The sequence below is a fragment of the Caretta caretta genome, chromosome 2, assembly GCF_965140235.1.
Source record: "Caretta caretta isolate rCarCar2 chromosome 2, rCarCar1.hap1, whole genome shotgun sequence".
Classification (NCBI taxonomy): domain Eukaryota; kingdom Metazoa; phylum Chordata; order Testudines; family Cheloniidae; genus Caretta; species Caretta caretta.
In genome coordinates this window covers 109,808,528-109,828,961 of record NC_134207.1, presented here as the reverse complement: position 1 = coordinate 109,828,961, position 20,434 = coordinate 109,808,528, and the positions used below count along the sequence as shown (strand labels likewise).

The window sequence follows — 20,434 nt, the reverse complement described above, 5'->3', positions numbered from 1 at the left end:
TCATTAAGATTTATAGGTCAATCCAAGGCTTAAATAACAGATGTTTTCCCATTATTTATCTTCCTGGCTACGGCATGAGATTAGTTTTTAAGGAGATATGCATAGCACATGCAATGAAAATAGACCAGGTCCGAGAATCAGGCCTCCTAACAGCTCATAAAGGATGAACTTAAACACCAGTCAAAGAAAAGTTTTATTGTACCCTTCTAGAAATGCCAAGGGAAAGAAAATGTGCTTATCAAGGAGTGATCTTGTGGACCTGAAAATGTCACATAATAGAACTGGATTTTACCCCTTAGCCAGCTATTCAGTGTTTTTATAGTTGGGGATATTTTAAGAGTTTCTTAGATGACCCGCTAACTGGATGACATCTCAGCAGGCTCTGACTTTTAGGGTTTTTTGTTAGAGACAAGGTGGGTGAGGTAATAGCTGTTAGTGGACCAACTTTTGGTGGTGAGAGAGAGAGAGAAGCTTTTTTGTTTTGTTTTTGTAACAAGAGAGTTAGGGTGTGCTGCTGACCTTCTGTCAACAGTTGGCTTGACAAATATTAGTCTGAAAAAAAACAACATCCTGTACATCTTCCTTACAATGCACAACCTGCTAGTGCCTGTGTATGTACTGATGTTTAATAATTTCATGTGTAACTAGAAAGAGACGTATGTGTGCATATCATAAAGAGCAACATCTCAAATAGCAGAAGAAAAGGATCATAAACCAACCTCAGCCAAAACAAATACTAATTAATGTGCTTCCTCTAGCCTTTACATGCAAAGTCACTATTGACTTCAGTTCAAAATTAGGGTTGCAAGAGCAGGCTCTTTCACCTTACCATGTGCACTAGATGTGACTGGTGGTACTATTCCTATGGCGGGAACTTCTAATCTGTGAAGTAGGCAACTGTTGCCCCTCCCTCCTGACTATTACAATAATTTCTGTGCCAGGGTATAAGGACTTAGGCCCAGACACGCAAAAGGAGTTAAATAGGCAATTAAAGTCCCTGTTTTAGGTGCATGAGTCAATTTTGGTTCCACTGTGATGCTCAAAATGCCTACCGAACCCCCATAGGCACCTAAACTCACTCAGCACCCAAGTGTTCAGAGTAAAATTTCCCTAGGCACCTAAGTTTCTGCCTCTGATCATGTGCACAGCTGCCTCAATCTAGGCCTCTGTATTCCTACCTCCCAACTAAGCCCCAGAGCAATTCACAAACCAGGAGAAGATAGGCATTCAGCTACCTAAATCATGGGTGGGGGCAGTCCAGTAGGCTTGCTCAGAGGTTACTTATCCATTCAAAATCTGGCCACCAGACAAGGGGGCATCACTCATCTTATAACTTTTAGCCCAGTGGTTAGAGCACTCACCTGGGATATGGGAGACCCCAATTCAATTCTCCCCTCCCTGGCTGAGGGGAAGAGAGGATCTGAACAGGTTTCTCCTACCTCTCGGGAGGTGGCTCTTGCACCTGAGCTATAGGATAGTCTGATGCAGGCCTTACTCAATCGCTGCATTTGAATCTGTTCGACTCTGGATAAATAATGAAGGCATCATTGCAACAGGGGGACTAGAAGTAGGGTCTCCCACCTTCGAGGTGAATGCCCTCAGCACTGGGCTATAAAGGTCACACACTCCCACTGTCTGGCCCCATGACTGTTGTACTATGGCTAGATACTTAAGTATTCATGGTATCAGAGCGAGAGAGAGATTTATGACCTAATGAGTGTTGGGTCACATTGTAATCTGGCAGCTTTTACATGTGTTACAGACCTGGCTGAATCCCTCTCGTGGATGGGCATGAGTCTGTTATAATTGGGCCCACCTGTGGATCCCATGTTCTTCCTAGCCTTCTGGATCTGGGTGGCATTAGTCAGTGTCTAACTGTGGCCTTTAAAGCACATTCCAGGTACAGACCTCCTGTTTGGCCCCCTTTCTTGGGATGTAGGGCTCTGCGGTCCAACTGGCCCAGGCCCTGAAACCAGTCACAGCCTCCCCAGTCACTGAGGTACGTGCCCCAAGAATTCCACCTCAAGGGCTGCTCTGGAATATAGCTTCAGCAACCACATGGAAGGTCAAGTAGGGCACACAGGATTTGCACAGAAATGTCTGAACTCACAGTGATTTCCAATGTCGTCGCATACAAGAATTACAGCTCTTAAGGTGAAACAACAGAAACCAAGTTGTTCTCTTGGCCTGGTGTATGCTCGCCCCTTCTTGTGAGTCCATGGGACCAGTCTGTGTGTTAGGCAGGTAGGCCCCTCCTAGCCTTTGTCACCAGTAAGCCTTCTGTTGTTGGCCATTGAAACAGAGCAGGAGCTAAGATCATGTCTTGTGCTTAAATAAGGTTTCAGTCCCCTCTGTCATGTGATCCACTAATCACCTTCAGAGCCTCACTCAACATCCCAGCCCCCTTAGAGACAAGCTGGGAGAACCAGTTTCCTTTAGCCTGGTCACTCTCTTTAGCAAACTCTTTGTTCTAACAAGTGCTACTGTTACCCCCACACTTTCGGGGTGTGGTGTGCTGCCCCATCTAGTGGCACCAAGACCACTTAAAGAGAGAGAGATTGAGTCTGCGCTACAGCCTTAACTACCAGGCAGTTGGCTTTTAGCTCATGCAGTAGAGGCTCACGCATTAAGCTCCAGAGGTCCCAGGTTTGATCCTGGCCACCAATGACTCGGGTCTGTCAGTATTACACTACTGCAGTGTTGTAACTCACTTGTGGGAGGTGTCCAGTATTACAATAAGCTGCTGTGGTCTCTTTGCCGTCTATAGGCAGTGACAGCTACATATGCAGAATGCAAGTCACATTCTTCAAAATGTGTACAATGTCACGTGAAGGTCACCAGTTGATACAGACTTGTACAACCTGATACAGCTCAGTCACAAGATGTATGTGATGTTATTTCCTCTTCTGTAAGAGCTAGATTTTGACTTTAGGTACAAGCCTCAGCAAGTGGTGCTGCTAGGAGTAGCTTTGGGAGACATGGTTACTCAAGAGTCCCATTTCTTTTCCTTCCTCTGGGGGAAATGGGAGAGCGGGGGTTAGTAATTTGCTGCTGACCCATATCAGCAGTGTATTACAACATGCCTTTCACTGGTTTAGCTGCGCTGCCAAGCACATAGGCCTTTTAGTCTTGCATGCCTGGACCAAAGGTAGAGGTATTCCAGGTATGGGTGCAAGAGGGGCTCTGATACCTTTCCACAGCCATGTAGTCCAATTCCCAATCTAGACCTAAGTTGCTTCCCTGAAACTCAGAGCACTGCATGAGCAAATGGACAGAAATCACAGCCCCAGCATGAAGCCGCTGTTGTGCAACAGGGCTTCTACCAGAAAGAAGCAGGGAGAAGGACATGCTGTTCATCCTCTACAGGGTTTTTTAACTCTGTTGGACTGATTGTGGACTCAACACACCCACTCACCCCCATTTTTGTCACCACTGAGCTCTCTTCTATTCTGCTCAGGCTAGTTGCTAGAGAGCCCTATAGTGTAAACAAATAGAGTAGTATCCCTTTACATAGTTCACGAGCCTGCTGGCTGCACTCACTTGCTATTTAGAGCGACACTAAACTAGGCTTATATTTTACAGGCTCCTTCAAAGAATCTCCACTGAGAGCTGGTTCAACTCTGTGTAGGAGAATCATGGTATTTCTACTGTGATTTGGCCCTACTGGATAAACTGCACAGGACTTGGCCCTAAACTGTGCATTGTCTTCCAATGCTACATGCTCCCTTCTCGACATCATCCAAAGTTTGCTCAGTCATTCTCAGACCAACCAGCCTCTGATTTCTGCTCTCCTTTATTTATTTACTTTGCCATATCACTATGTACATTTGTAGTACTCCTGTATTTCTCCTGCAATGTCTGCCCTGTCCCAGTGTTTAGTTCTGTTATTTCTTGAACAAAGTAAATGCAAGGTGGTTAAAAAACAAAAACTGTGATCTGTGCGAACTGACCATGGCCCTGGATGAATATTTTCCCTATTAATTATTAACATAAAAGTGCTCTTCATGATTCATATACCAACTTTTAGCACTCCAGAATTCTTCTTTTCTCCTACAGCTGTGATGAAATGTTTAATGCAGTCTAGTGTGAATGTTAAACTCTGAGCTGAAGCCTGGCATTTTTCTTTATTGGGATAAAATGTTGTTTTGATTACAGATCTTAGTCCACCAAAACAAAATCCCAACCACTAAATTTTTTTTCTCATAAAGTCCGTGCAACATAAATGATCACTCCAGGTCCTGGGAACTCCAGCCAGGACACACATGGGCTGAACCACAATAGCATCAGCTCATAGCGGTCAGTCCGGGGCACAATGGGAACATGTTCACATTGAGGGACAGATGGTATCTATTTAGCTAAAAATTCTTCCACTCTGGCTGTTATATCACCCAGCTCATTTTTATTGGCTTCTTATCACATTTGGGAGCCAGCATACTTCTTCTAAAAAGTCTGTGTCAAGAATTCCTGTAGTTTCAGGGTTCAAGGCAATGTATCAAAGTGAAGGGGGAATAAAAGCAATTGAGTGTCACATTCACTGATTTGCATTTTAAAATGTTCTCAGAAGAATGTCCCAGTAGAATATGGAGAAATTAACGGAAGACGTTTCAGTCCCTCCTTATTACTCTATTTTGATATACAATCAGGGCCCAATTGTGATCCCTGCACTCATATAGAATAGCACCTGATTCCACAAGCAGGATTATTTGAGGCATAAGGTACTACTCAACTTGAACAAGTGTATCACAATTTCATCTCTTAAAATTAAGAGGTACACGTCAAGAGGTGTCTGGAGTAGGTAGATGATGTAGTCCTGTGTCAGTCCTAATGCAAAACATGACACCAAAGCACCATGTTTCCAGAGTCCAGCACCCAGCACACTTCCTGGAAGTGAGGAAGAATTGAAGAGGGTCTTAAAGGACCAGAAGGAGGGGAGTGTGAGATACCTATGAAGGGAAAAGGGAAGTCTCTCTCCTTCTCTGTTGGGGAACTGGTTCACACACTGCTACAATAACAGACGCTGGCAGATTGCCCAGCACCACTGTACTTACCATCAAACGCGAACTGTAAGGCTCAAGCAATCTTTTGGGAAAAATTCACACCCAAAATACTGTATATTGTGTTTTCCCTGGCTGTATTTTTTTTAAAATCCAACCAGTTTCTTTTATTTCTTCCCCATTGCATTATAGATTCTTTAGGGACTCAATGAACTGCCCTTTTGAAAACTGATGCTTGATTAATCAAACAGATCTTTTTTTAAAGCACCAGAGATAAAGTGGTAATCTTTCCCCTCAAAGTAAAACCAGAGCACAACTTGTTAAACAGCTGGTTTTTATAAAAAGCCAAGAAGTTGAGAGCAATAGAGAGAAATATGATATCATTATCTATATGATGCACATCTTCAATGGAATGGGGAGCCAAAGGACAGCAGACTTTACGACACCAGAGAAGTAAAGAGGGAAAAACATTCAATGAGCTTGTTCTGTATTTACTATGTGGCTTTAGAAACAACCTTCTACGTGGTTTTAAACTTTGGTCCTGTTCACCTTACAGGATGTCACCTTACAGCTCACAGTGTAAAGTCTATAGGGCAGGGAAGGATGTTATTAGAAATGCATGCATCTGTTAATGGTTCAGTAAGTTAATGGAAGAGTTGCTTGTTCCATGCTATGGTGTGTGCAGTGGCGGATTACCGCATGGGCCGATGGGGCCCTGGCCAATTTGGGGGCCCCTAGCAGGATCGCCGGAACTCTGGCCCTGCCTCCTGCTCCTCCTCTCCCCCGACTCGGAGCCCCTCTATCCTACTCCTCCTCTTCCCCCGGAGGCCCTGGCCAGGCCAGAAGGAAGCCCCAGTCCAAGCCCAAATTCCAGCCCACCCTCCCACACACAGAGCTGGCACAGCCACTTGCCAGAGCCCCTCTCTCTCCTCCCCTCCCCCATCCATGGAGCTGCTGGCCAGAGCCCAGCTCTCCGCCCCACGCTCTACACCTGCCCCCTGCATGGAGCCAGCCCAAGATCCTCTCTCCCTCCTCCCCTGGTGTGGAGTTGGCCCAAGTCCCACTCCTCCCCAGAACAGGGTTGGCCCAAAGCCTGCCACCCGCCCCAACCCCTCCACCCATCCCTGTGCAACTCTTACCACAGCCTGACGTCTGGCCAGGTCAGGGGGCAGGGCCTGGGAGAAGGAGAGGAGCAGGGTGTGAGGCCCTGTTGGGGGGGGGGGGGGGGAAGGGGTTGGGTGGTGGGCCCAAATGTTCTTTATGCCCAGGGCCCCAGTAAATCTTAATCTGCTTCTGGGTGTATGACTAAGATGCATTAATTTTTTATATTAGACTGTCTCCAAACACGGCTTTTATGGCCTAATAAAAAAGCAAATTTGATAAGTTCACAAACACAATGAACATGGTGGACTTGTGTCATAAATATAAAGGGAAGGGTAATCACCTTTCTGTATACAGAACTATAAAATCCCTCCTGGCCAGAGGCAAAACCCTTTCACCTGTAAAGGGTTAAGAAGCTAGGATAACCTTGCTGGCACCTGACCAAAATGACCAATGAGGAGACAAGTTACTTTCAAAGCTGGAGGCGGGGGGACGGGAACAAAGGGTCTGTCTGTCTGTGTGATGCTTTTGCTGGGAAAAGAACAGGAATGGAGTATTAGAACTTGTTAGTAAGTAATCTAGCTAGAAATGCATTAGATTTCCTTTTGTTTAAATGGCTGGTAAATAAGTTGTGCTGAATGGAATGTATATTCCTGTTTTTGTGTCTTTTTGTAACTTAAGGTTTTGCCTAGAGGGATTCTCTATGTTTTGAATCTGATTACCCTGTAAGGTATTTACCATCCTGATTTTACAAAGGTGATTCTTTTATTTTTTCTTTAATTAAAATTCTTCTTTTAAGATCTTGATTGTTTTTTCATTGTTCTTAAGATCCAAGGGTTTGGGTCTGTGTTCACCTATGCAAATTGGTGAGGATTTTTATCAAGCCTTCCCCAGCCATTCTCCATGACCCCACGAATGCAGATTCTATGAATTTATTACTGTTGTCAAATAATTTGGTTACATTAGCATCTAGCTGCCCCTGCAGAGATCTGGGCTGGGCACTGTAAACACACATAGTAAGAGAAAGTCCCTGCCCCCCCAAAAAAGCTTAGGATCTGAATATAGAGTCTCTCTACACATGTGGTTGTCTTCTACAGAAGCCAACCTCACAATAAAACATTTACAAATTAATCTGGGCTTGATTTACAGAGGTACTGAGTACATGCAGTTCTCATTGATCTCAATAGGAGTTTTGATTGCTCAGAATTTCTAAAAATCAGTTGTGAAGTTTCTTGCTCTGCGTCTTACAATAAGACCATAGAAATGAAAGACAGAAAAGACTTACTAGGTTATCAGGCCAAACGCATCCCTGGAGTAATTCCATTGAAGTCAATGGAGTTTCATCAAGGAAGAATTTGGTTAAAAACGATTGTTCCTAATAGTATATTTTGTAGTGTTTTGTCCTATCCAGTTTTAATTAGCTCTCCATTAGTCAAGGAACCGTAGGGTTGTTTCAATAAGCTAACCTCGCAGAAAACTGTCTGTACCTAGCCTGGTCCCCCTGTTTTTCTCACCCCCTCATTATGTCATGTCTAATTTAGCTAGTAAGTTCCTCAAAGCTGGCATTATGTCGTCTTTCTGTTTTGGGAAGCACCTAGTACACGTTTGGCTTATGCTAGAAATACTAAATAACAGTACTAACAACAAACACATTATGACATCTGTAAAAGCAGATGTGTCAAATAATTTGTGAAATACATTGTGTTCATTCATTACTTCATCAATAGTTGTATTTCCAGGATAGGCCCTTTTGCCACATGTTCTTCAAGAAGAAGGAAGCTGGGGATTTGTGTCTTGATACTACAGTGTCAGCTTGTAGTTAGAGTAGCAGTTTTCAGGACTTTTGGATTTTCCTACTGGCTGCACCATTGACACACTGTGATGCTTTGGGCAAGTCACTTAACCTTTAAATCTCATCTATCCAAAGGCTATAGTAATACATTCCTAACCTTGCAAGGGTTCTCAGCTTATTTTGTTAAATTTTAGAAAGCACCTTAAGATTCTTGGTTGACCAGCACCATCCCAAGGTGCAAAGTGTCATTTTTCATTTATGTTATTATCAGTCTTTCTGCCCCATTTTAACTGGTTCTTCCCTCACTTTTGTCTGAGTCTTGTCCCAGTTTTTGACCGTCTCTGGTTGCTGTGCTAATAAGATTACCAAGAATTTGTGCTAGGTGTTATCATATCAGTCATCCAAAATGCAACCCAAACAATTTGGTTACAAATCCCCACAATAACTGTGGCTTCAACCCTGCTAAAATAATAATCAAGTTTCTATAGCTAACAAGCAGACACCCACCCCCCCAGCCCATATTTGCTCAACTGCCAAACCCACACATCTGGTCAGCTGTTTGTGTGTCTGTTGTGAGCTATCAGTTGTACATGCCACTTGTGAAACGGTTTGCTTGAGGTGTGTCAGGAATGTCAGAGTATCATTAAAAATATTTTTTGTACCTGCCTTAATTCTACAAACACACACACAGATACACACCTTAAAATTCACCATTGAGCTTAATTAAGCTCTCTCTCTAGTCTTGCCAGGAGGGTTCCATGTTGTGTCATTGAGGCCATTTCATCAGCCAGGTCTTTTCATAAAAGATCTCATTACATACATTTCACAGTGTGGGATCTCAGCACACCCCATGAGCACAGATTTCATCCCCTAAAAGGGTATCACAAGGGTATGTAGCTACAAATACAGGCAACTTTTAGCTTGTATGCGTGTCAGTACACAGACCATGACTTTATTTGTGTTATGAGGTTCCTAGCACACTTCTCAATTATCAAAATATAAATGAATAATAAATAATGCTTAATAAAGATGAGACAGAGAAACCAAAAGCTATTTTGTTTCTACTTCAGCAATGCATGTATTACCACATCATTCAAACACACTGAGCAACACCAGCAAAATCCAATCATGGACCAAAATAACATACAGCTAAATGAAATACTATGTAGTATATCCTGAAAGCAACCACTATACTTGCATTCTCATTGTCCACAGTAACACCTGCAATTCTTTGATCATGGTTCTTTAATGTGCTATATTGTGTAGCGAGGGGACCAAGCCAGCAATTAGCTATTCTCTCATTGGATCCTGAAATCACAGTGTGCTTTTCAGCTCCTTAATAAATTCCCCAAAAGGGGGAAGTTGCATACAAAGTTCAGCTTGTGTATTTTAATGCCAGGTTCCCACAGCATTGTGGGTTCTTGGAACTCAGTTAAAGACATTCACATCCTGTATGTGTTCCAGATTTTTAATGGAAACTTTACTGGTCACTTACCATTCTGACATCATTTAGGCTAATGGCCTTAGAATATTGTGCAACCTACTCAGCCTTTGGTAAGAAACGACATTTGCCTTAGCTACTGTAAATGACTCAACCATAACAATGTAAGGAACAAAAGCCAAAAACCAGATTCACATATTATTTAAGGTCATCACGTGTGGATTTCCGTTGCAATTCAACACACTAAATATAAAACTGAACTGACTGATGAAAATGAAAACCAAAACCTAGTATACCAGCATTTGGGAACTCTGCCACTGCTCCTAATTTAAATTCTGTACTCATTGCTGTGGGGAATCCAGGGAATTCTTTCAGTGTATGGAACATTAGTCTATGCCCTTCTTGCAGCTTATGCAGTAACAATGAATATACCCTGGCCTCTGTACCAGCAGACATATATCTATGAACAATATAATATTGATAAGACAGGGCTAGAGCTTCAGAAAAAATGCCATCTACAAACAAACAAAAATTGGAATTCCTTCTTGAATGCTGCCCCAATGCATGTGCAATTTACTGTGCAATGAGGTATTGCTCCAGAGATGACTGAAGTCAATGGCAAGACTTGAATTGACGTCAATGGTTTTTGACCAGGTCCTGAACGAGGTAGTTTGTGAAAAACTACAATGCATGCACGATGCGATTTTTCAAAGGCTCCAAGCAAAACAAATTTTCATTGTAACATTCAAAGGCACTTCTGTCCGATGGGGGCAATTTCTCTGAAAACTTTCATCCATCCCAGCACTAAGCATTGTTCAAAGAAGGTGTCTATATACATATATAGAGCAAGAGAGTATGGATTAAAGAGTATTTTTGTCGCACTCTTTTCTCACTCACAAATGGGCTGAACCATTTGGTTCAAAATTCCCAACCCAATTCACCCTCACACAGAGGCCAAAGCTAGAAAACCCAGGCTGGTGGATGAAATTATAAACAACTGAAAATAGGGAGTTCTGCTGGAAATAAGTAAACATACACTGTGTTAGGGGACTGGAAAGACCCCATGCAGTCTTCACCTTTAAACACTCCTGTATCTTGGCAGAGGGGAGGGGGAGGCATCTTGTTTTAATGTTTAATGTTTATTTAATGTTTATTTCATTGCCATCTTAGCATATGTTTTGTTTAATGTTGTACTCATAGGCGTGCGCAGCACATTTCATTAGGGTGTGCACCCAGGGAGCCCCGCCCTAGCCCCACCCCACTCTGCCCTAGCCCTGCCCCCACCCACTCCCTCCCACTTCCCACCCCCTGACTGACCCCCTCAGAATCCCCAACACCCCCGCTCCTTGTCCCCTGACTGCCCCCTCCTGAGACCCCTCCCACTGTAACTCCTCCCTAGGACCCTACCCCCACCTGTCCCCTGACTGCCCCGACCCTTATCCACACCCCTGTCCCCAGACAGACCCCCGGGACTCCCACACCCATCCAACCGCTCCCCGCCCCCTGACAGGACCCATCCAACTCCCCCTGTTCTCTGCCTGCCACGACCCCTCTCCACACCCGCACCCCAACAGGCACCCCCCAGAACCCCCGACCCATCCAACCCCCCCTGCTCCTTGTCCCCTGATCACCCCCTCCAGAGACCCCCACCCCCTAATTATCCCCCCCAGGACTCCACCAACTATCCAACCCCCCTGTCCCGACTGCCCCAACCCCTAGCCACACCCCACCCCTGACAGGCACCCTGGGACTCCCACGCCCTATCCAACGCCCCCGTTCCCCATCCCCTGACTGTCCCCAAGACCTCTGGCCCGTATCCAACCCCCCCGTCCCGGCCCAGCCCCCTTACCACACCACCGCTGAGAACAGAGTCCCCACCAAATCCCACCCTGTCAGGGTTCCCTCCCCACTCTGAACTCTAGGGTACAGACATGGGGACCCGCACGAAAGACCCCCTAAACTTATTCTACCAGCTTAGGTTAAAAACTCCCCAGGCACAAATTCTCCCTTGTACCTTGGGTTTAAGTAATGCTGCCACCACCAAGTGATTTTAACAAAGAACCAGGGGAAAGGACCACTTGGAGTTCCTCTTCCCCTAGCAATCCCCCCAAACCCTTTCACCTCCCTTTCCTTGGGAGGCTTGAGAATAATATCCTAACCAATTGGTTACAAAATGATCAAAGATCCAAACCCCTGGGTCTTGGAACAATGGAAAAATCAGTCAGGGTCTTAAAAGAAGGATTTTATTTAAATAAAAGGTAAAAGAATCACCTCTGTAAAATCAGGATGGTAAATACTTTACATGGTAATCAAATTCAAAACACAGAGGATTCCCCTCTAGGCAAAACTTTAAAGTTACAAAAAACCAGGATAAACCTCCCTCTAGCAAAGGAAAAATTCACAAGTTGAAAACAAAAGGTAATCTAACGGCCTTGCCTTATTTACTTACTCTTTTTGTAATATCAGAGACTTGTACAGGATGGTTTATAGGAGAAGTTTTTTTGACCTGATGCTTCTCTGCTTTCCCCAGAGAACACACCACAAAGCCTCCGCCCACCCAAGATCTGAAAGTATCTTCTTTCCCCATTGGTGCCTTTGGTCAGGTGCCAACCAGGTTATTTGAGCTTCTTAACCCCTTACAGGTAAGGAGGAATTCTAGGCTACCCTTAGCTATATGGTCCCTGGACATCCCCTTGACCAATGACGTGATGGCACTTACGGGGCAGGTGCAAAGAGCGCCAACCAAGCTGGAACACAGCGGTGAAAAAGTGCTATGACTGATGTAAGTCAACAAAGGTCATGTGTAGTGCTGGGGAGGTGGCGATTGGCTGGGCGGGCGTGGGGGCCAAGGAGGGTCACAGTAGCAGCATGGGGTTCGCTGTGTGACGCAATTACAACAAGTTTGTGCAGCTGCTGGGGAAGTTTGTACAGGCAACAAATACACCATGTGCGGGTGGGACCCTGTCACCAGGGGTGGCAGGTTTGAAGAAATTTTGGTGGTGCCCTGAACCCACCCCCACCCAAACTCTGCCTCCCACCTGCCTAAGGCTCTGGGAGGGAGTTTGGGTGGGGGAGGTCTGGGGCAGGGGATTGGGGTGCAGAGGTGAGGGGTGTGGCTGCAGATGAGGGGTTTGGGTGTGGGAGAGGCTCAGGGTGCGAGTAGGAGTGTAGGGGGTGAGGGCTCTGTCTGGGGCTGGAAATGAGGGGTTTGGGGTGTGGGAGGGGCTCAAGGCGAGAGTATGAGTGTGGGGGCTGAGGACTCTGCTCCAGGGCCCAGGGAGGTGTGAGGGGGTAGCAAAAGGGGGCTGGGGGAGGCACGGGGAGGCAGCAGGTGGGGCCTGGGGAGACACCCAGCCCCAAATATTGGTGGAGCTGGGCCCCTGGGCCAACTCCACTCACCCCGCGCTGCTGGGGCCAGCAGCGCAGCAGCGATGTAAACATGGCTCCGCCGCCATCACTGCCTGCAACTCTTGTGGCCTCCTCCTCTTCCTCCTCCCGCCCCCCCCCCCGAGCCTCCAGCGGGGGAGAGGGGAGGAGCAGCCTTCCCAGCTGGAGCTCAGAGCATTAGGGTGTGCCTGGGCACACCCAGCACACCCTGTGCTCATGCCTATGGGTGTAATATGTGTTTGGGTTCCCCCTTTTTCCACAGTAGGGGGAGCTGTGGATGGGTCTGTCTGGCAGGCTGTGTATGGGACCATTACAAGGTGCAGGCATAACCTTAAGGTTGGGGTGAAGAGCTTCTTGGTGCGGAAAGGTGACAGACTGAACAGTGAGGAAGATTCGTCTGGCTGTAATCAGTATGCCTCACCAGACAACCTAGCAGGGAGTGAGACTGCTTGCTGTACTGTAGCCTGGGATCATTCATTTGGCTTCTATTGTGGTTTTCAGTACATGGTTAAAATCCACCTGGTCTCTCAAACTTAATTGAATTGCTCTAGGGGAAAGGGCAGTTCATGACAACCCCTCCTCCCTCAATTCCCTTCTGGCCTTAAAATCTATGAGTGAAATCCTGGTCCGATTGAAGTCAATAGGAGTTTTTCCCTTGCCTTCAATAGGGACAGGATTTAACCCAATGAATCTCAGAACATGCATAATTAGTCAAAATATTTTTATATTGTGCCCTTCAAACGCTGATTTTTCACATGAAGCATATGAATGCCAGAAAAGTAGTGCGTTCCAAAGGACAACTTGAATGACTAGAACTAAACATTCTAGTAATAACCATACCTGAGTCCCCCTGTCACAACCCAAAGGACAGAACAGATTTTTCACATAAGTGTTCAGATTGCAGGGGAGAATGAAATGCCACTACCATGGCAAAAGACTCACATACCTTATTTTCTCCATGTACAAATACAAATCATTACATGAGGGGAGCTGCATTTTATTACTTTGCTTTATGTTCCAGACTTTAATAACCAACCCTACTTCATGGCAACTCTGCATGTGCTACACCAATATGTTTTGGTAGCTGATACTCCAATGTGTGTACTACAAGCTCAGAGGCAAAAGTTGCTGTCACTCCAAAATCAGCTTCCAAAAAGATTCTCACCCTGGCAAGATTCCTAATAAACACTCACACAGAGCTTTTAAGTAAAATAAAATGACCTATTAGGATGGCCTGGCAAAGACGGCTGCAGATACCCTAGGTAGGAGTCTTAGGGTATGGCTACACTGCAAGCCGAGGTGTGATTGTAGCACAGATAGGTATACCCTTACTAGCTTTACCAGCACTAGCATGGCTAAAAATAGAAGTGTAGCTGCAGCAAGCTTCATCACCATGAGGGGGTCCCCACAGGGCTTGAACAGCCCGCACCAAAGGCTGTGTCACTGCATCTACGCTGATATTTTTAGCAATACTAGCATAGGTATGTTTACTCTAGTTGCATTATACGTCAGATTGCAGTGTAGCAATACCCTTAGAGGATTAGCTGCAAAATGGAGGTAGAAAACGTGCAAGATATACCTCTAGAGTCGCCCCAAAAGAGTGAAAGGCTCTTTTCAGGATTTCTTGGGTCTGCTTACCAAAATTGCCTTTTTAATCACAACACTCTCTGGAAAGCGAGCATATCCTAGGCCTTTGGTTTCACTGGATGATCTTCCTCTTACTCTGGCATTCTCAGCATCTCCTGATGCTCATTTCGGAAGGAAGTATCATTAGCCCATTTTTTAGATGGGGAAAATGAGGCACAGCCAACAAGAAAATCCAGATCCCCTGACTTCCCCAAAATAATCTAAATTATTTAGTTTGTTGTTCAGCTCTACACAATGTGTTGGTCATTCTATGACTATTTCTATGAATTACGTCCAGATACTGAAGATTTCTGGGTAGCTCAACAGCACTAAAAATCAGCTGTTTTATCAGGACACCCTGACTATATTTGAATAGAAAAGTGGCTGAAGAACCATAACTAATGGGAAAATTGCAATGTGTCAGCTTGGCATGTAGCACAAGGATACATGATAGGTTTGTGTGATGTTCCCCTCTGGTGTTATCTGGACTGGTGATCTGCTAGGTCACTCCAGTCTTTGATTCTGTGAGCCAGCCTTACCCTGCTCTGCTGTGAGAACCCCCACTCGTGGACTGTTCATGTACAGCGTCTGGCATGTAAGCTGCTCCCAGTTACTTGCAACCGAATGACACTAGCCAATATCTCCGGTCCCAAACGCAACCCGAGGAGCCTCCATCTTGCAGTGTCCAGTTATGCCCACTGGACACTGCAAGCTTATATGAGTTTGTCAATTTAACAAAGAAATTGATATGTACCAGGCTTGTTATCCCATGGGGAGTCTCGGACACGCTTCAAACCAAACACACTGCTTCAGGTAGAATAAACAAACTGCTTATTAACTACAAACATAGATTTTAAGTGATTATAAGTCAAAGCATAACAAGTCAGATTTGGTCAAATAAATGAAAGCAAAACGCATTCTAAGCTGATCTTAACACTTTCAGTGCCCTTACAAACTTAGATGCTTCTCACCACAGGCTGGCTGGTTGCCCTTCAGCCAGGCTCTCCCCTTTGATCAGCACTTCAGTCGCTTGGTGGTGATGTCTGTAGATGGAGGTGGAAGAGAGAGGAAGAGCATGGCAAAGTCTCTTCCTTTTATCATGTTTTTTCTTCCCTCTTGGCTTTGCCCCCCTCTTAAGAGTCAACTGAGCATGACCTCATTGCAGTCCCAAACTGACCAAAGGAATGGGGGTCCCTTGTTGTTACCTAGGCCAGTGTCCTTTGTTCCCAGTGAGGCTGGGCTGGGTTTATCTCATACATGCCCTGATGAGGTGTGAACTGCCCCTCTGCTTCTGGAGAGTTTTTGCTGGGATTGCTTTTCAGCCTCATAACTATATACATGAAATTACAACCTATAACATAACATAACTATAACAACGATTACTATAACATTAACATAACAACAATGCTCAGTGCATCATGAACCTTCCGAAGACACCTGACATGATAAACTTTGCATTAGATACCACACAATCATATGATAAGGATGAACATGGGGTGCTAGGTGTTCCCCCAAGGTACAGAATGTCACAGTTTGGTCTTATGTATCATTGTAGTAATGATCTAAACTAGGGATTAAACAATATGCTAAGGAAAATCATTGCTGATCCTTGTACTGGAGATGTTGTACACATTTGGAGATTTGGTTAGTTGTAGCCACCAGTGCTGGGTGTTGTTTAGAGGAAGCAGGCTCTATTTTTCCTTTCCTCTCCCTCTCTTTGGATTGCCCTTTGTTTTCTATACTGAGCAGAACTGGGTGGAGAGTGGTAATTCCATTTCATGGAGGATTTTTATAGTTCAACATTTGGCTTTGTTCTAGTTCAGAATGAAAACCAAAAGGGAATGGAGACCTGGCTATGGGGCAGTGAGTCAGGGATCCTGGAAGCCTAGACTGCCAAGGAACCATGAGCCCAGGAGCTGGGGTTTACAGGCTGTCAGCTCCCTGTCAGCCTACCAGGCAGGCTGCCAAGGAGCCTGGCAAGTAAGGGCAGGAACCCAGACAGGTTTCTATTGAAACTTTGTCATAATGGTACCATCTCTGCGAATGTTTCAATTTCAACGAATTGGCAAATTCTGATGAAAAAATGTTGAGTCTGAATTTTTCTGACCCGCTCTAATATGGAGGTTACTACTAGCGGCAGGGGTTGTGGCTGAGTTTGACATGACTAGAACATTAGTCAACATTTTGGTCTAATTTCAATTGTTGTGGGTGCTGGGTGGTGTTGGTGGCCTGTGATATACAAGCAGTGAAACTAGATGAACTGGTGGTTCCTTCTGGCCTTAAACTCCATGAAACTATGAGAAAAAATAGGTTTATATATCAGGAAAATTTTCCTGACAAGTGAGATCCAAGTGGCTGTGGAATAGTCTCCCAAGGGAAGTGCTTAGCCTTCTTAAAACCAGACTGGACATATGAAATAATTAGAGCTGATCGAAAAATGGAGTTTCTGTCCTTTAGCAAATTGTGATATTCAAACATTTGTTTTCATTCCAAACTGGGTGGAAGCACTGAACAAACAAGATGCTCCAGAGCAGCTCAGATACAGAATGAGCCTGCTGCCCATGGTGGAAAATGGAGTTGAGCTGGGGAGTAGGACCTGTATGGGAGAATGGAGTCATGCAGGACTAGGGTTGTCAACCCTCCAGGATTGGCCTGGAGTCTCCAGGAATTAAAGATTAATCTTTAATTAAAGATTGTGTCATGTGTTAAAATTTCCAGGAATACATCCAACCAAAATTGGCAGCCCTATGTAGGACCCAGAACTAGAACTTGCATGAGGCACTGGGGCAGTTGTGTCCTGGAGCGTCACATCAACCTGAATGCTTAGTTTCAGGTTGACAAACTGAAACATAAAATTTTGGATTGAAATGAAACATATTTTGCTTAGACTTTCCTGGCAAAAAAATTCCACCGACATAAATATTTTGTCACTGAAAATTTATACTTAGGCTAAACCCCATTTTCCAGGAAAATGTTTCATCTAGAACTTTCCAACCAGCCCTAGCAATACTGTACAGTAGGAATAACCTTAGATTGTTACATTATTTTCCATTTCTAACATCTAGGGTCTGTGATTCTAACCTTGCTATGATCCTACATATTTTGGATCACGTTTTCTTTATCTTTACTACTTGAGCTAGTGGACAACCACAAGATGTTGTCCTATACCGTATACACATTGAGTTACGCAAGGGTTTCACTTGACATTTGTTTTTTGCTACAATGTCAGATTCAACATGGGAAAGAAACTGGATCTACATGTGATCTAACGCAAAATTTATGTGACACTGTTCAGTTTACATAAAAAAACTGATTCTGCCTGATTTTGATCTAACAGTGGTGTAACTCCATTGACTTCAGTGAAGTTACTCTTGTTTTATGCCAGTGTAAGCAACATTGGAATCAGGCTTATAAATTCTTAACAACTTTGCTACAGTGTGTTGTGCAATGACAGTAGAGATGCAGCTGAGCCCCACAGTTCATCTGTTTTGATCTGATCTTGCCCTTAGTTTGGGGTATTCAAATCCAGGGTTTGGTTCAGCATTTATGCAGATTTAGAGCCTGATTCTCAACTATCTTGCACCTTGTGTAGTCATTTACAACTATACAAAGTGGGTGAAATGATACCAAATTGGAACCGCAGTGTTCTGCACTCTCTTTGCACAGGTGTAAATGACTATATGCAGGGCAGGGCAGTGGAAAATCAGGTCCAGAGGCTAGTGGAAAGTTTATTTGGGGAGGGGAGTTTGGTGGGGAGGAAGGATGTCTGCTTCTGAACTTCCCCCAAATTTGGATTTTGGTTAAGGTCTACCTCTAATTTGAACAGCATTTTCCCAGCATGGAAACGTACAACTCCATTTGCTGACTTTTGTTCAAAGGCTCTTTCTGTGGCTAAGCCATTTATGTGTCTATATTACATGTAAATCTTTGATACCATATGAGATAACAGGGATAATCCTCCTAAAGGATTTGTGGTATTTCATATTAGAGCTTCCATTTGTAATCATATGCATTGCCTTTAGGAGTCCTTGAGTGATGATATATCATCACCGTATTCAATTGCACTATATTAACATAAGTTTAGAAGCACCAGTAACCTATGGGTCCAGAACTATGGATCCTGCTGCCCTTTCTCAGATTTATAAACACAAAATTCCATTATAGTTAATGGGCGTTTTATCTGAATACCAATAACGTGATTTAGGCCATTTTGCTTTTGAAGCTTCATCTGCTATCTTTGTATTAAATGATGTGGTTACTTCCAACACAGAGTAATAGTTGCCAAATAAAGTCACTTTTATTCTGGGATAGAAATGCCAACGCACGGAGTTATTCCAGAGTAGCTATAGCATAATAATTATTCCAGAACAGCTGTGTCTGTCAATTTCTCCATGTAGACAAGGCCTTAATGTTCCTGGGTGGTGATGAGCAATGAGAAGAACTTTAATTACTTTGCTGCTGAGAATTGCAACCTATGATGGAGCAACTGAGTAATTTGGGGGAACAAGTTCAAAGATAAGAATAGCTATGTCCACCAAGCCTTATAGTGTGGCAATACTGCTTTTATATAGCACCGCAGACACTGTATCTATTATGGCAACATAATACAGAAGATGGTCATGCTTCTAGAGACAATTATTTTTGAAATTAATATAAAATTAAGGATTTACAGAAGTGTATCTCTACAAAGAATTGTTTGTTTATTCACAGCACTATTGGGGATATTGACTCAAAATGTCTAGCATAGAATTTTTAAGGCCTCATGATGATCTCACTGTGATGTTACACCACATATTCTTCATAGAAATATTGTTATGATATGATATGGCATAACTAAGATATGTTTTATGCAAGATGGTCATGTGAGATATCATGGAAAGGTTATGATTTACTGAATGTGATTATCCAATGTGTCTGCATGTATCATTTCTGTATCTAGAGTTAGGAATATTGACTATGTAACAACTACAACTGTGTGTGTACTTGGGAAACACCCACCAGATGGCAGGCCATCAGCCTTGATGAGTCATTAGGAAGAAACAATAAGACTTGAAAGATACTAATCTCTCTCCTTCCTGAGAAGCTTCCTGGGTTGCTGCTTTTACACTACAAGGTCAGGTGATCATGTCACCTTGTACAGGTTCCCATCTTGAGCTGGTATTTTTCCACTGGAAGGGTCTGGGAAACAAAAGATTCCCACCTTATGTAAATCTTATTTGAGGCTGGGGAGTAAGTTGATCTTGGTTCACTCTTCACTGAATTTCTCACCCAGGATGACTGCTGGAAACACCTAAGTAACAAGGACAAACGGAAAGGGGAGGAGTACTGAACCCAGGCTGGAAAAGGGATCTGGTCTGTGAATAAGATACCTGAAGATGTAAGCTGAAAGCAGAGTAGCTGACCTTCAAGAATTTCTGCAACCTGTCCAAAAACAACATTTAGGGTGAGAAATGGCTACTTGTAACCAGTTTCTTTGAGATCTTAAGCTTAGTATGCATGTTTTGTTTTATTTGCTTGGTAATCTGCTTTAATCTGTTTGCTATCCCTTATAATCACTTAAAATCTGCCTTTTGTAGTTAATAAACTCATTTTTGTTTACTATGAAACCCAGTTTGTGCAATTTATAACTGGGGGAGCGGGGCAAGAAGCTGTGCATATCTTCCTCCACATTGAGTTTATGAACTTACACTGTATAGATTTCTCTACAGGAACAATAACGTCAGTGGATTTTGGATCAGGTCCTTAGTGCCCAAGATTCTATTCTGCAACTTTTTTTCAACAAACTGGGAAGCTGGATTTTGATGGCCAAGACGTATAATTGCCCAGAATTGTAATGGGAAATAAAGGCACTTGGGTAAGTTTGCTTACTTTCGACAGCAGCGGAGTTATGATTGTTCTAGCTGCCCTCGCTTTACTTAGTGATTATGGAAAGATTGGGGTGATGTATGAGCAGCCTGCCTGCCTGATAACAATGACACCTAGTTGTGTGATACAATATTTACACAAAGATATATCCTGCATAGCGCACACTGAATATTCATTGGCACAATGTGGCTCATGATAAATTCAGGTGACATTAATATAGAAGTCACG

General features: G+C 43.9%; 1 long non-coding RNA gene across 2 annotated transcripts in view; it reads left to right on the top strand.

Moving 5' to 3' along the window:
- The window catches only part of LOC125632194 (uncharacterized), a 64,911-nt gene extending 45,020 nt beyond the window's left edge, over window positions 1-19,891 (top strand). For both annotated transcript variants that reach the window (XR_012667014.1, XR_012667015.1), the window contains one exon: window positions 19,614-19,891. This is a non-coding gene — a long non-coding RNA (uncharacterized LOC125632194). The remainder of the gene's footprint in view (window positions 1-19,613) is intronic.
- The last annotated feature ends 543 nt before the right edge of the window (window positions 19,892-20,434 follow it).